The sequence below is a fragment of the Dendrobates tinctorius genome, unplaced genomic scaffold (genome assembly GCF_039654945.1).
Source record: "Dendrobates tinctorius isolate UK_male_01 unplaced genomic scaffold, ASM3965494v1 ptg000011l, whole genome shotgun sequence".
NCBI lineage: Eukaryota > Metazoa > Chordata > Amphibia > Anura > Dendrobatidae > Dendrobates > Dendrobates tinctorius.
In genome coordinates, this window is record NW_027361679.1 from 38,681,449 (window position 1) to 38,699,231 (window position 17,783).

The 17,783-nt window shown below is 44.1% G+C and overlaps 1 protein-coding gene across 2 annotated transcripts in view; it reads left to right on the forward strand.

Moving 5' to 3' along the window:
* The first annotated feature begins 1,192 nt into the window (after positions 1-1,192).
* Positions 1,193-17,783, forward strand: part of LOC141046738 (transmembrane protease serine 11G-like) — a 52,663-nt gene continuing 36,072 nt past the window's right edge. Inside the window, exon 1 of one of the 2 annotated variants that reach the window (XM_073541381.1) lies at positions 1,193-1,414. The gene's annotated coding sequence lies outside the window, so the exon portion shown is untranslated. Of the gene's footprint in view, positions 1,415-1,481; positions 1,561-17,783 lie in introns of those variants that run through there. The other variant, XM_073541389.1, reaches the window with a different exon arrangement.

The window sequence follows — 17,783 nt, forward strand, 5'->3', positions numbered from 1 at the left end:
GTCAGAGTGATGCTAATCATAGGTGGCCAGCGGTGGTAACTGCGTTCTGAGGCTGTAGGACTGTCAGGGATATGCTTACGCCCTGCTCCCCTGGCTGGTTACCTCAAACCTATTACCTATCATTACCTGGTACACTTCATATCCTCCAAAGGTGACCATTTATTTGCAGCCTACCATTACCCACATGGAAGCTTATATACGGCTATTCCCTAACCCTGGCTCCCATTCCTCTTGAACCCAGGTAAACCCCATGATTAAGACCCGGGAGGGTCGAAATGTCGGGTGTTTCTATTTTACTGGGTTTTAGACCAATTTTTGTAACTTGGCACTTATCTGTTTGTCTAAAATAAAATTCCACTGATGGTTGCAAATTATTCCATTAGAGTGTGCGGTGAATTTTTGCTACTTACTTACAAAATAGAAAATAGCAGCAGGCAGCTACGATCTCCTCACGCAATGCGGCCGCACCATGCCTACAGCATGGCCTGCCATACTGTTTAGCCTAGTGTAAGTTTTTCCTACATTTTCAAGAGAAATAACAGAGGAACAGTACATTGTAGAGATTCAACAAAAAGGTGCTATAGCAATGTTATTTCATGAGAAACTCAAGTATTGATTAAAACACTCATATCAGGAGTGATGATAATAGTTCATCTCAGCAAAGCATATAAAGTTTTTTTTTTCAATACTTCGGTGTCATAAGGTTTAGGAAATATTTGAATTACCTAATTAGGAAATTCCTCCTTTAGGACCTTTGTCTATAAGACTGAGCACAGAGAAGGTCTCTCACTTAAGAGGACCAATGACATCTGTGCATTACAGGGACAACCTATTGATTTCATACTAGAATACCCCAAATGTTACAGTTGATTGCTGGGAGTCTCAGCAGTAGAACACCCTGGATCCAGCTGGAAACCATGGGTTCACCATGGACAGCTGCATTAAAATAACTCCACAGCAAATGTGGCATTCAACAAATGAAAAGCATGGTCAACTCTGAAAGTATTCATCCGTCAGTATAATAACACTTGAACAGTAGGTGGAAATGTTAATAATTTGCCAAGCCTTTGGCTACACACATCTCATTACCATGTGTCCTAACACACCCTTCCAACTAGTTTCTTCTGTTGCAACCAACTTAATTGAGGAAGCAGGTATAACTTACTTGTTATTAATCCAATAGCACCTTCTGCCTAGCGCACAATCTTGTATTATCAAAGTCACCTGTAGACCAGGACCAGTCTGACAAGTTTGAGGCTAAGCACATTTTTGTTGGCTTGTTTAAGGATTGTTCAACCCTTTGGCTCAGTAAGGACAGTTAAAGAACTTTCATACACCAGAGAAACTCTCATAGTGGCATAATCATCACAGAGACGATACAAGGAAGAAGCGGTGAAGGACATATTAGTCACAGGTAAATACTCTATTGATTCTGAAGGATTGTATACCAAGTCAATAGAAAGGCAGAACATTTTAAGCAACGCTGGCACTGAGGTCTGTGTGGATTTCATTTTTCTGCATGGGGATGTACACATCAGCCTTATGAAAACTTGCTTAAAGGTATTGAATGACAGATATTGTAGTTATTTTGTGTTGTCTGATGTTTTGCTATGTTGTGTACCTAGTTGTCACTGTATACAGTTAGAAAGGGTACTTCTTTTTAGTATAGATCCTAGTTCTTTTGTAATTATGCTACACTGGACACTTCACTGGGGAATCTCTTTAATTCAATATACAGCTCTGGCAAAAATTAAGAGACCACTTCTAAATGTTCAATTTGTCTGATTTTTCTCTTTATAATTATATTTTTGAGTAAAATGTAAATTCTTCTTTTAGTCTACAAACTTTTGACAACATGTCTTTGAATTTGCAAGCAATAAATTTTGGGTTTTTTTTCTGAAAAGGAGAAATGGTCAAAATAAAAACAAAACAAAACAGTGCTTTTAGACCTCAAATAATGCAAAGAAAACAAGTTCATAATCATTTAGAAACAACAATACTAAAGTTTTAACTCAGGAAGAGTTCTAAAATCAATATTTTGTGGAATAACCATGATTTTTAAAAACAGCTTTCTTGCGTCTTGGCATGCTTGCCACCAGTCTTTCACACTGCTTCTGGTGCAAAAATGTAAGCAGTTCTTCTTTGTTTGATGGCTTGTGACTATCCATCATCCTCTTATTTACCTTCCAGAGGTTTCCAATGGGGTCCAGGTCTGGAGAATGGCTGCCCATGACAGGATTTTGATGTGGTGGTCTTTTAATTTTTGCCAGACCTGTATTTTCCAGTAGCATCACATGCTGTTCATTCAAATGAAGGACCAATCATGTTATTGATGGGGTTTGAAGGAGGAGAAAATGCTTCGTTTTAGATCTAAAACAAAAGTCCTGCGCTGCAGACCCCTCTTCTTTACATAAAAAGTAGTTGTGATAATCTTTTAATACTCCATATATGTCATGGAATTCTTCATCGTGGATATTGCACAGGAACAGAAGATGATCAACAATGGTTGCCTAGTGGTAATTGACAGCCGAACTACAGCTATGGCTGGGATCGGAGAAACCAATATTGACGGAGACATCTAAAGAGCTTATTAGAGAAAAGGGGCTTTCTCTGTAAGCCCATCGGTGCCCCACGATAGGCACAACAATAAAGCAGAAAATTTAGTATATGGGTGCTGCTGATAATGGACGTCCAGAATATAAGTCAATGTTCTTTTATTCAAGTTACACAGTTCAATATCAAATTGGCATCTTCATCGGGTCAAGGACTAGAGGCTTAAGTTGTACCACGATAGAGGCCTAAAAAAGGACCTCAAATCTGTCATACTTTTTGGGGGGTCAATAAAAGATCAATATCTGTAAGCCTAAATCAGTAGCACTTACAGAGAAAAACTGTAGTTGAAAGCTTCACATCTGTTTTATGTTTCCCATGAAATAATAACCAAACAACTTCATAAAGGACAACACACTAAAACAATTATGATTGGGAATACTGAGTACTCCAAAAACATGTAATGATCAAGCAATTAAGCAATCATCAATCTAAGTTCCCTATTGGGACAAAAAGCACAAACAAAACAAAAAAAGCTAGAAGTAGATGGATTTTTTTTTTCATTATTACCCTTGTTCCATTGAAATGGGGGAAATTAGGGTCTCATTCACAAGATCAGAAGGGATCTCTGTAGTTTATCCCCAGCAATCAGCATCATATTGTTAGGTGATAGGTTGTTTTGGCAGGTCAACCCCTTTAGAATTTTAAAGAACAAAGTTAAAAGTATTCATATTGGGGCAAAAGTACTTTAACTTCATTTAGAGCATTTTATATAGGTTCGTTTCTAAATGAGTGCAGTAATATACATTGCTTGTTCAATTTTGTTCTACAACTATAATACCACAGTATTGCAGCTGTTTTATTATGTCCCTATATAGAGCAGCATATTAAACTAATAGATCCCTTCTAAACCATTCTGGAAGGCTGACAAAGAAGGTCAATAATCATTGCAATAAATGATGCACAATGATGCATTTAATACACTAATGATTGACATGTAATCCTAACTGCAAAGTGAAAGTTTCAATTCTCTGACTACCAGAGGATATCTTTGTCTTATTCGAGATCACATATAAAATCATTCTGATCATAAAATGTCACACATATCTGATAGCCTTCGGCTCCCGTAACTACACTTTAAATATGAACAGACAAGGAAGTCTAGACAAATTTAACCACATCAAATGCAGTGTTTGTATACTAGAGACAGAAATGTCTTGTTGAAAACATGTCACACCACTAAGGGTATGTGCAGACAATGTTCGCTTCGTCCAAAGCACTGCTGGCTATTGAACGCAGGTTAATCCGCCACATTTACTGACCGTGTACACCTACATTAAGTGAGAAAACCATAAATCCTGCTCTTATTATTCTACTACACATAGGGCTATTCACAGGATACTAAATAACAGTCACATACTCATGGTCCCAATGTTATTAATGTAATCAGGACATGTGCTTCATAAGTATACCTAAATGTGATAAACCAGACATGTCAGTATGTTACTAATGTCATCAGTATATGTGGTCCACAAGTATATACAGAATGTCATGTTTGAAACATGTCACACCACTAAATAAGAAAACTACAAATCCTACTCAGATTATACTCAAATGTGGTAAACCAGGCATATTAGTAATGTCATCAGGACATGAGGTCCACAGGTATACCCAAATGTGATAAATCAGACATGTCAGTATGTCAGTAATGTCATCAGTAAACAGTATGTGGTCCACATGTATATATGTCATGTTCAAAAGATGTTACACCGCTAAAGTGGAAAACTACAAATCCTGCTCTGATTATCCTACTACACATAGGCCATTGTTCACAAGATAATAAATAACAATCGCATATTCATGTTCTGATTATTAATAATGTTAACAGGACATGTGGACCACAAGTATCCCGAAATGTGGTAAACCAGACATCTTAGTAATGTCATCAGGACAAGTGGTCCTCAAGAAAATTGAAATGTGGTAAACCAAGAATGTTAGTAATGTTATAAAAACATGTGGTCATAAGGACATGTGATCCACAAATGTACCCAAATGTGGTAAACCTGGCATGTTAGTAATGTCACCATGACCTTTAGTAATCAAGAATACCCAAATGTGTTAAACCAAACATTTTAGTATGTTAGTAATGTCATCAGGACATGTTGTCCACAAGAATACCAAAATGTGGTATACCAGACTAGTTAGTAATGTCATCAGGACATGTGATCCATAAGTATACCCAAATGTGGTAAATCAGGCATGTTAGTGAAATGTGGGACGGGGTGGTCGCTCTGGGTGTGGTACTCATCTCTTATGTCCCGACAGTTGGGTATGCGGACTTGTGCTGTGGGGGTGCTATGCTGTTGCAGGCCACATGTAACCAATGCTGCCGGTTGGCCAGTTTGACAGTCCCTCGGGTTAACTTTGGCTCCTCTTCGTAAGGTCCCTCAAGCCATACAACATGGCTCAGTTCATCCCTGTAAGGGTAGCCCTTCACATTAAGGGCACAGTCAATTGCACCCTCATCAATCTAGGATGGGAACAGAGTCCTTCAGCTCCACTACTTTCCACAAGACAGATACACACACACAATCCCTTAGGGATGACACCCACCCTGGATTAGATTCAGTCCTCGACTGAGAGTGTAGGACCCTACAGCAGCTGCAATGTCTCTTAATTCAGCTAGGGTAAAAACAACAAGTTCAGCTATCTGATCACAGGAGTCCCAGCCTCAGCGACGCAACGAGCACAATGTGAACTTTTTGAGCTTCCGACTACATCTTCCTTCACCGGCCTTTCTCTTCCTCCTGGGAATGCAGAGACGGCTCTTCTTCTTCTCTTGCACCTTCCTTTGGAGTCTGTGAGGAACCTATCGGCACCTGAGTCTGTAAGGCCTCAAGGCTCTTGGCTTGTCTGAGGGCCATGAACCAGGCCATCTGTGGCTCAGCTCCCTGCTCTTGCCCAACCTCCTCCTCCATCAGGCCACCCAGCCTCATCTGTGCCCCACCATCGCCATTAGTTGGTGCAACTGTCCTCACCAGATCCTCTTATTGAGCGGCTCAATCCGTGCCAGCAATAACTCCCACTCCGCCATTAATTCTATCACTCTTCTGTACAGCTTTTTCTCCAACTCACTGGTACTGGTTCTCTCTCTCCGCTGGGTGCTCTTTTCTTTGGCTTCCAAATTTTCTCTGGCTCACCATCCCGTTTCTCTAACTACTCCATCTGTTCACTTGAGTCACACCTTACAGGGTGGGCCTTTATCTTCCACTTCATTTTCCTACAACGGCCACTCCTCTCTGTAGGCTGGCACTTCCAGTTCCAATATACCCTGGGATAGGTGTAACCTCTGAAGGGCTGGACACTGTTTGTCGCCCTTTTTCTTCTTCTACGCACATTACAGAGTTCATGTTCGGTGCCATCTTAGGCCAAGTAACAGTTGCCATCTTCCTTCTATTTATTGCTAACCAGCCAATGTAAAGCAGACAGCTGTGGACTTATATTATCAAGCTGGAAAGGTCCATGGATATTGGACCCTTCCCAGTCTAAAAATCAGGCCCAGAGCTACCCCAGAAATTGCCCATCACATTAGATATGTCATTTCTGGTACTTTGCCCTGCTCTTCCTGGTTGCCCTGGTGTGGTGGTAGCAATTGGGGAAATGGTAGATAGGATTGATGATAGTTGTGATTTGTCAAATTTTATCAGACACCCCCATTACTAGAAAGGAATTAAAAATAAAAACACACAGGCAAAACAAATACTTTCTTTGAATAAAGACTCCCTCACATTTTCCCGCGCTCACCAGTTTATTGAAGAAAAAAAAAATCCCATACAGATCCACCGTAATCCAACGAATCTGAAGTAGTCCAGAAAAGGATTCCTGAAAGACAGAAATAAAAACAAAATACTGTCTCTCGTTCACCATTTTTTTACCCAAAATGTTCCCATGATGCCCATCTATAGTCTATGTGTCATGGTTAGGACATGGTTAATGTCCTGTTCTCACAGGGTTAACTTTTGCCGACCTCTCTTTGGATCTGGGAGGGGTATTTATACTCACTCCAGACTAGCATTCTCTGTCAGCTATACTGTTATTCTGGCTGTGTGTCTGACCGACCCCCCTGGTGTGCGTGTACTGCATTGCTTGTTTGATTCCCGTGTATGACCCTGCCTGTCCCCTCACTCTGAACTCCATCTCACGTTTTAGGTACTATTGTCTTCTCTGGTTCTGACCTCCTGGCTTGGCTATTGTTACTCCGCTACCGTTTGCCCCTATTGTACCGTCTATTGCCCATTCTGGTTTTCTGATCTACTGCTACGTCCTGACTATCCACTCTGTCTAACCCTTTGGTACTGTCCTGCTATCTCGTGCAATGACCTCGGCTTGATCTGATTTCCGCCCCTGTCTATGCCCCTTGGTAACTTGTCCCGTAGTTACCTTTCTAGGAGTTTCCCTGCAGCTCCTAGCTCTGTGGAGCTTAGGCCATGCCCCCAGCAGTCACATGCTTCAGGTCCTGATAGTTTGAAGCACGCATTGTCACCGGTGCTACCCTGCTCCACAGGTATCTTTGAGCACGTTTTTTTGTACTGAGGACATGCGCACTGGCTCAGTGAGCGAGTGTAGTGCGGTGTTCCTGACATTATAGCTGACCATTTCAGTTCTTTTTTTTTTTCTCTGAAGGAAAAAAAAAATGTGTGTTATCCTCTTGGATCCCATAGAAGCTTTGGCTGATCAGGTCAAGCACCTGACCCAAATGTTCCATAAACTCAATGTGGAACAGCGCACGATGGCTCATACCCAGCAACAGTTGGTGGTTACTGTGCAGGGGGCTGTCGATGCAGGGGCTTCTAGTTCTGGGGTAGAGATGTGTCATTAGCGTCCCCCGAATCTCCGGTCAAATTGCCAGACCGTTTCTCAGGGGATTAAAAGGAGCTCAGGTCTTTCAGAGAAGGATGCAAGCTTTTTTTTCTCTAAGGCCCCGCTCCTCCGGTGATGAGTTCAAGAGGGCGGGGGTCATTATTTCCCTACTTCGGGGGGCTCCACAGGCATGGGCTTTCTCTCTCTCTTCCTCTGCTTCTGAACGTATGTCTGTGAATTTGTTCTTTGAGGCTCTGGGGCACATTTATGATGAGCCTGATAGAGTGCGTCTGGCAGAGAATATGGTGATGAGTGTGACACAGGGGAGGCACTCTGCTGAATGGTTCTGCTCAGAGTTTAGACGTTGGACGTCCGAAGTATCCTCGAATGACGCCGCCCTGAGAGGGTTGTTTCGCAGGGGCCTGTCTGACCGTCTGCAGGATGCTCTGGCATTACATCCGCCTCCTGATACCCTGGAGGACGCCATGATGCAGGCGGTCCGTATGGACCGGAGACTTCGTGCTAGAGGAATGATGCAGCAAGAGTCTCCCTTGTACCCCAAATTGTGTGACACTGCACCTGTATCTGAGCCCATGGAGGTTGGGTCAGTCTCGGTTAAGGAGAAATAGAGAAGACACCGTAGAGACAACCTACTATGCTTTTACTGTGGGGCCTCTGGACACTGGAAAAGGAATTGCCCCTCCTGCCCTTCTTCAGAGAACCATCAGAGAAACGACTGAGTCTGGGCAACAATCGAGGAGGTTGTCCAGACTCTCAGGTACATTTTTTCTCACGTATAAAAATGGTGCTCCAGGTTGAATTGGAACTTGCTTGCGGTCCTGTTATGACCACCGCCTTTGTCAACTGTGGTTTCTCCATTAATCTGATTGATGCCCAAGTTGTGACTCTTAATAAGATAGGGACAGTCAAGTTAAAAGACCCTGTTAAAATGGTGGCTGTGGATTCATCCCCTCTTACCCGGGATGGAATTTGTTTTATGTCTGAAGTTTTTCTATGAAAGTGGGTTCCACTCATGTGGAAAATTTAAGTTGTTTCATTATGAATAATCTGCCTGCAGGACTGGTAATGGGAATGCCCTGGTTGCAACGCCACAATCCTCTTATTTATTGGGTGAAGGGGGAGATCACCCGATGGGGATGTAATGATATTGGTCTGTGTTGTAACCCAGTTCCTTTTGTCAATCCGATAAAATCTGTATCTGTGTCATCTGTCGGTCTGGAGGGTATTCCGGAGTACCTGAGAGACTTTAAAGATGTGTTTTCCGAAAGCGAGGCTGAGGCGCTCCCACCACATAGACCATATGATTGTGCTATCGATTTAGTACCTGGAGTCAAATTACCCAAGGCTCGTTTGTTTAATTTGTCCGGGCCTGAGCGCCAAGCTATGAAAGAGTACATTAAAGAAAGCATTCACAAGGGGCATATTTGGCCCTCGGTCTCACCCGTGGCAGCGGGGTTTTTCTTTGTAAAGAAAAAAGATGGTGGGTTGCGACCATGCCTCGACTTTCGAGAACTGACCAAAATTACTGTTAAGAACACGTACCCTCTCCCGTTGATTCCTGATCTATGCAATCAACTCACGGGGGCCAAATGGTTTTCTAAGCTCGATCTACAAGGGGCTTATAACCTTATAAGGATCCGGATGGGGACGAATGGAAAACAGCATTCCTGACAACTGAGGGGCTGTTTGAAAACCTGGTTATGCCCTTCGGCCTCACTAACGCTCCTGCGGTTTTTCAGAGCTTTATTAATGTTGTTTTTTCTGACTTGATTGGACGTTATGTAGTCATTTACCTGGATGACATCTTGATTTACTCTGAGGACAGTCAGTCACACTTGCACCATCTGCGTATGGTTCTTATGAGACTCCGGGAGAACCATTTGTATGCTAAGCTGGAGAAGTGCTCATTTTTTATGCAAGAACTATCTTTTCTGGGTGTAATTATATCCGGGGATGGATTCCGCATGGATCCAGGGAAGGTTCAGGCCATTACAGATTGGGTGCAGCCTCATGACCTGAAGGGGTTGCAGCGATTTCTGGGCTTCGATAATTATTATAGGAAGTTCATTAAAGGGTTCTCGCAGGTGGTGAAACCCTTGACGGACCTCACTCTTAGGCTAAGTGCAGACGTACTTTTTAGCCCTGCGGATTTTTCCACACAGAATTGAAGAAATACGCAGGTCAAATGACCAGCATTTTTCCTGCGGATTTCTTCCTTTTTTGTTGCGGTTTTTGTGCGGTTTTCCCCTGCGGAATTCCCCCTGCGGATTTGGAGAATGGAGCAGGTGGAAAACCGCACAAAAGAAGTGACATGCTGCATATTTTTAACCACAAGAAAACCACGCGGAAAAATCCGCAGCGTCTGCACAGCGTTTTTTTTTTCCAATTGACTAACATGCTACTGTACATCACAATGCGGATATGTAACGTTTCTGCGCGGTAAAATCCGCTGCGGATCCGCTGGATATCTGCATCGTGTGCACATGGCCTCAAAGGGGCAGATGTAAAAAATTGGTCCGTGGCGGCAAAAAATTCCTTCCTGGCATTAAAGAAGTGTTTTACTACAGCCCCTGTGTTGGTACAACCTGATTCATCAAGACCTTTTATCATCGAGGTCGACGCTTCGGAGGTGAGGGTTGGGGCAGTATTGTCACAGGGCCCCTCTACCCTGACTAACCTCAAACCCTTTGCCTTTTTCTCTAAGAAGTTCTCTTCGGCCGAGAGAAACTATGATGTCGGTAACACGGAATTGTTATCAGTTAAATTGGACTTCGAAGAATGGAGGCATTTTTTGGAGGGGGCCACTCATCCCATTACGGTCATCACTGATCATAAAAACCTGGCCTATATCGAGTCTGCTAAGAGATTGACCCCCAGACAGGCTCGGTGGGCACTTTTTTTTTCTCGATTTCATTTTACCATCACGTTCCGACCAGGGTCTAAAAATGTAAAGGCGGATGCCTTATCCTGAAGTTTTGATTCTGTGTCCCCTCCAGAACCTCCTTCCTCCATTCTTCAACCGGCAGTGGTTGTAGCCGAAATCTCCTCTGAGTTACAGAGAGAGATTCTGGAAGCACAAGCACAAGCTCCCAGGAATAAACCCCCAGTTAAATTGTACCCGAGCAATTCCGTCCCACACTCCTTCAAGAATTTCATGATTCTGTGTTAAGTGCACATCCTGGTATTGCAGCTACCCGGGGGGCAGTAGCTAGGGGTTTTTGGTGGCCCTCTATGGGTACAGATATGAAAAGGTTTGGGAATACTTGTGGGGTGTGCGCGCGCTCTAAAAGCTCTCAGGTCCGGCCGGCCGGGGAATTGGTGCCTTTGCCAATTCCGGATAAACCATGGACACACCTGTCCATGGACTTTATCACTAATCTTCCACCTTCCAAGGGCAACTCAGTGGTATGGGTAGTGGTTGATAGATTTTCTAAGCAAGCCCACTTTGTGCCATTACCTGCATTACCATCTGCTGAAACCTTGGCCCGCTTGTTTATACAGCACATTGTTCGACTGCATGGAGTGCCTGTGAATGTGGTGTCGGACAGGGGTGTGCAATTTGTGGCCAGACTTTGGAGAGCGTTTTGTATGAAGTTGGGGGTCACGTTGTCATTCTCCTCTGCCTATCACCTGGAATCCAACGGACAAACTGAACGCACCAACCAGTCATTGGAGCAGATTCTGAGATGCCTGGCCTCCTCCAGACAGGAAGACTGGTGTGAGGTATTACCCATGGCAGAATTTGCATTCAACTGTCGGATTAATCAGTCTACCGGAAAGTCTCCCTTTCAGGTCAATTATGGATTTGTTCCGCAGTTTGGGGAATTTTCCCATTTGGATTCGGATTGCCCTGGTGCCGAGAGGATGGTACAACATCTCCAAAGCCCAGAAGAAGTTCAAACATTTTGCAGACAGGAGGAGGCGGGTGGTTCCTGCATTGACAGTGGGGGAAAAAGTCTGGTTGTCCACCCGTAACATCAAACTTAAAATACCCCCTATGAATTTGGGCCCCAAATTTATTGGCCCATACAAGATTGTAGAGGTGATCAACCTGGTGGCATAAAGATTACAGTTGCCCACCTCCTTCAAAATCTCTAACGTCTTCCACAGGTCCCTATTAAAACCTGTGAGGACAGTTAGAGACGATCCCTCATCTGTGGCTCCACTAGTGTTGGTAGAGGGTCAACTGGAGTACGAGGTAGGGCGCATCGTTGAATTGCGGTGGGTGCGCTGGAGACTTCAGTACCTTATCCATTGGAAGGGATATTCCATTGAGGATCGGTCGTGGGTTCCGGCCAGTTCGGTGCACGCTGATCGACTGGTGCGGGCTTTTCATGCCAGATACCCTGAGAAACCTGGGGGTCCAGTGGCCCCCCATTAAGAGGGGGGTACTGTCATGGTTAGGACATGGTTAATGTCCTGTTCTCACAGGGTTAACTTTTGCCTACCTCTCTTTGGATCTGGGAGGGGTATTTATACTCACTCCAGACTATCATTCTCTGTCAGCTATACTGTTATTCTGGCTGTGTGTCTGACCGACCCCCCTGGTGTGCGTGTACTGCATTGCTTGTTTGATTCCCGTGTATGACCCTGCCTGTCCCCTCACTCTGAACTCCGTCTCACGTTTTAGGTACTATTGTCTTCTCTGGTTCTGAACTCCTGGCTTGGCTATTGTTACTCCGCTACCGTTTGCCCCTATTTTACCATTTATTGCCCGTTCTGGTTTTCTGATCTACTGCTACGTCCTGACTATCCGCTCTGTCTAACCCTTTGGTACTGTCCAGCTATCTCATGCATTGACCCCAGCTTAATCTGGTTTCCGCCCCTGTCTATGCCCCTTGGTAACTTGTCCTGTAGTTACCTTTCTAGGAGTTTCCCTGCAGCTTCTAGCTCTGTGGAGCTTAGGCCACGCCCCCAGCAGTCACATGCTTCAGGTCCTGATAGTTTGAAGCACGCTTTGTCACCGCTGCTGCCCTGCTCCACAGGTATCTTTGAGCATGGTGTTTTGTACTCAGGACATGCGCACTGGCTCAGTGAGCGAGTGTAGTGCGGTGTTCCTGACACTATGTAGTCGCATGTGATGCACCAATTCTGGGGCAGCTGTGGGCTTGTATTTTTAGGCTGGGAAGGGCTCAATTACCATGTACTTTCCCAGCCTGATAATATAAGCCTGCAGCTGTCTGTTTTACATTGGCTGGTTATCAAAAAATAGGGGGGACCCCATGTAATTTTTTAAAAATATTTATTAGGTTAAACCACCCTAAAAACACATGCGTAAATGCGCTTAAAACACAAGTGTTTTTTTAACTATGGATTTACCACATCTAATGCAAGTCTATTGGGAAATTGCACACAGTAGACTGAGCATTCCCGCAAGAGAAATTGACATGCTGCGTCTCGGAAACCCACAATGCAGGTGATATTACACAGAGTTAAAAAGAAGCACAGTTAGCAAGGGATTTCTATAAATTTCATCCACTGCTCTCGTACTGTACAACGCAGCATTTTTGGATGCAGCGAAAAATCCAAAATGCTAGTGGTCACACAGATTAATACAGAAAAGTAAATGATAAATCAGATAGGTGGGCGAGCACTGATGTACAAACCCATATTGTGTAGGTAACAGTACAGTAAATGTAATATGTCTTTTCATTACTGCGAAGTGATGCAGTTTGTCCTGTTGAAATTAATCAGACTTTGAACTAATTGTTTCTCATAATTGATTTTCACAAAACACGGTACAAAATACACAAAAGAATAGTAATCTGGACGTGCCCCAATTTCTGTCAGTATCGCCTAACTTGTATAGAAAATTTTCATATTTCTAATGCAGTAATGCAATTCATTTTTCATATTTGCATGTTATGGCGCTACAGTGTGCTTCCTTTTTTGCTTGAACTACTAAGTGACCATCATAACATTGCGGGGGTGACAACAAGGAGGCCATTATAACAGCCAATGTGGGGCTACTATTAAGGAGGCCGTCACAACAACACGGGGGCTTCTACTAAGAGGGCCATCATAACAGCGTGGTGGCTGCAAATAAAGGGGTCATCTTAACGGCACAGGGCTACTACTAAAGGGGCCATCATAATAGCACGAGGACATCATAACAGTGTGAGAGCTACTACTATTGGGCCCATCATAACAGCGTGGGGGCTACTAATAAGGGTGCCATCATAACATTTTGAGGATTACTACTAAAAGCGTTATCATAAAATTGTGGGGGCTACAACTAAAAGGCCATCCTAACAGCGTAAGGGCTAAATCTAAGGGAGCATCATAACAGCATGGGGGATACTACTAAGGGGCCATCATAACATCACAGGGGATACTACGAAGAGGCCATCCTAAAGGCGTGGGGGCTACTACCAAGGGGGCCATCATAACTGCGTGGGCCTACTACTAAGGGGGCCATCATAAAAGTGTGGGAACTTACAGCATGTGTATCACACATTGAGCAGACTCTGCAGTAATGCAAGTGAGACTGGAGGTCATGTGACTGCTGTAATGCCGGCGTCCCTGCATGCTTTCCCTTTCTTCCCCTGGCAGGGTTGCCGAAAGCTCACTGTCAGGGTCATTCTGTGACTTCTCCTGCTCCGGCTTCCGCTGCAGCTCCCAGGTCCCAGTGCCTGTTGCGCAGGTCTTCTTGCAACGCACGTTGTGCACGCATGTTCCCAGCTTTTTAAAGGGACAGTGCACATATTCCGTAAATGTCCCCAGCTTATAGCTGGGAGACATTAGGTATTTAAGACACCCTCCACTGTAGGGAGATGCCTGAGTAACTTTAGTATAATATGTATTAGCCCACTAGTTCGGTGTTAGGTCCCTGTTTCTTTACCCATCCCTTGATGCTGTACCATAGTCTATCCTCTGTTCCTAACCCTGAATCCATTCTGTGACCCTACACCTGGGCCTATCCCGTGCTCCTGAATCTGTCCTTCTAACTGGTACAGTCTGTTCCGTAACCAGACCCCTTGAACTCATCCTGTCAGAACCTGAACCAGTTCCAGATCCTGGTCCATCTGAATAACATCAGTGTCCATACTGCCAGTAATCCAGATCTTATCCTGGCTGCTACTCTGAGTCCATACCTGCATTCCTTACCCTTGGTGTAAGCTGCTGCAGTATCGGGGACTGCCCTGGAATGGTACCTGACAGCTGCCTGCAGCTCAAGCCTAATCTCACCGTCAATGGCTGTAGACCCTTAGTTAGGCTCCTCCAGGGTAAGTCAGGCCTGTGCACAGTGGGTCCACACCCACCAGCATGATAACTGCAAATATGTGATTTGCGTACATGCGGTTACATGATTTAATATTCTTGGCCTCGCTCAATAGAAGTGAATTGACCAAAGCTGGACAAGTTTAGTTAGCATGTGATCGGAAGGATGCAAATCACATACTTGCAGTCACGTGACTGACCTCTCTCGTTGGCAACACCAAAGAATTCTGATAGTGTGAGATGAATACACAGAAAGATTTAGAAGTCAGTATCAGAAGACAATCCCTTTTTTTTAGGTTTGCCGAGTGATTTTGTAGTTCCAATGTACTGGCCCATCACCTCCCTAAGTAAATGTCACAGTTTGGTGAATTGTAATTTATCTTGATGATAACATGTAGAAATGTCACATAACATTATACAGAATTGTTCCCTCTGTAGGACTGAACACTTCTATGTCTCCCTGATCTAATGCTGTCCTCTCTCAACCTGCGGTACTGTGTAAATGATTCACATTGTGAAAAGTGACATATGTCTTCAGCATTTTCCAACACCACTCTCATCAGTATTTCCGTTTACCTGGCATTTCCTATCTCTGCTGGCTTAGGACTCTTTCACACTTCAGTCTTTTGACGTCAGTTATAAACCGTCAAACTGTAAAAAAACGGATCTGTTTCCGCTTTGCCAAAAATGGATGCATCGGATCCGTTTTTTGGATGGATCTGCTGCAGACGCCAGTGTATGAAATTTAAAGCAACAGGACTCTGTAAAAGGAGAGAGAGCGAGAAAGAGAGAGAGAGATTTTTTTTCAGTGCCAGAATGGCTTTTGGGGTTAAATTACATGAATGGAAGCTCTTCCGGGCATGCTCAGTATAAAAAAGCGGAATCCGTTGGCAGATTCCGTCAACTAAGGCCTGTTTCACACTTCCATTTTTGACCATCAGTCAAAATCCGCCGTTTTTTAAAAAAAACGGATCCGCCATTTTTTTTGGCGGATCCGTTTTTTTCCCCATTGAGATGCATTACCGGCGGATCTTAACGGATGGCCATCCATTGGATCCGTGTTTTTGCGGATCCGCCAAATTTTTTGCGTCCGCTGACATGCCCGGACGGACCATGCAACTTTTTTTTGCTGCAGGATCTGCATTTTAGAGTGCGCATGCCCAGAGGAAGGAAGTCAGCCGGAAATTTAACCCTGAAATCATTTCTGGCGGACGGAAGAAATTCTCTCTCTCTCTCTCTCTCTCTCCTCCCCGGGCTACGGTTCCTTTAAAATTCTTCATTCATCGGATCCGTAAAAAAAAAAAAAACGGTCCGGTGGCATCCGTTCACATCAGTTTAGCAACGGATCCGCTTTCCGCCATTTTGGCGGATTTTGACTGACACAAAAAACTGAAGTGTGAAACAGGCCTAATGGTTTGCAACGGATCCGTCGCCATTATAGCACATGACAGATCCGTTGCTATCCGCTGTTTCAACGCACACAAAAAACGTTTCACTGTCCGTCCACTCCAGGCAGCGGACGCCAAAATTATGACGGATGCAACGGATGACCATCCGTCACAATACGTCACTAATGTAAGTCTATGGGAAAAAAAACGGATTCCGCCCAAAAAATGGCAGATCCGTTTTTTTTCTAAAAACGGCGGATTTCAACTGACGTCAAAAGACTGAAGTGTGAAGGAGGCCTTAGTGGCATCTGTTTACTAGGCAGCAGAATAAACAGTTGCTGGTAACCCATAGCTTTGCTCTATGGCAACTTCAATAGGAGTTAAAAGAGATCACTAGTTAGCTAGGCAGCAACAGATTTTAGGTGAGTTCCAAGTTGGAAGTTGGTAATTGCTAAAACTATTTCCTGGACCCATCAGAGAAGTGTCACCTTGCCGTGGTTGACGGGCACACATGAATTGGCCAATTTATGCGCTAAGAACCTTCAAGTACAGTACATTGTCAAGGGACAATGCATTTGGAAGTTATTTCCATTGATACTATATGTCTTATTGTTTTGGCATTCACAGAGTGCTGCTATGCTTTTCTATATATATTTTGCAGTCACTAAAGTTTACACCTATTCAGGTATGGACTGGGACTCAAATTCAGCCCTGGCATTTGAAATCACACAGGCCCATGCTGTCCGCGTCCCCAAGCACCAGATGGGATATATTACTAATATTACCCTCGATGGAGGAAAGCAAAATTTACTACAAGACCAATATGTCTAATGATACCTGTGGCCTATTGGGGTAAGTGAGGGAGTCAGCTACCTTGTGCTCCGTCACAAGCGGCTCACTACCAGACAGGCCCTTCTGGCATTTGCCAGAATTGCCAGATGGCCAGTCCGGCCCTGCACCTATGCACACTTAGGAGGTGCTGGTCAGGTTTTTTTTGTAAAACTATTTCCATACATATTCATTTTTTCTATTAAATATATTTTCAGGATTTATGAAACAATAAAGGGCCTGTCACACTAAGCGATATCGCTAGCATTATCGCTATAACGTCACTGGTTTTTGTGACGTAGTAACGATATTGCTAGCGATATCGCTATGTCTGATACTTACCTCCGACCGCTCCCCCGCTGGTTATCGCTGATCGCGTGAGAACGTCCTGGGCCGTTTCTCGCCGTCAGCTTCCTGCTGGGCTTCCTGTGGCGCCGACGAGCGACGTGTGGACGTGGGCGGGAGGATGTCAGGATCGCCTCGTCTGACAGGTAAGTAGCAACCGCCGACCGCTGCTATGTCGCTGGTGAGATCTGCCTGTGTGGCAGCTCACGAGCGACCACTTAGCGATGCATCAGCGATCCTGACCGCGTCATATCGCTGGTCGGGATCGCTGGTGCATCGCTAAGTGTGACAGTACCTTAAAGGACTATTCATTGTAGATTAATCAGGTTTCGCTATTCTCAAGGCCTCTGCTTGCTGTGTTTGTGTTACTATGTAAAATGATAGAGGTATAAAGGTCTGATACACGGAACGAATAACCCCAGATTCCACTGCTGGAACCTTTCTTGCAATCAGTGTATATTGTTGTGGGAAAAATGGACACAATCAGGACAGATTAAACAATAAATAGTTTTCAAAGATTCCATTAACTAATTACAGCAATTGGAGATCAATTACAAATGGCAAGCAATC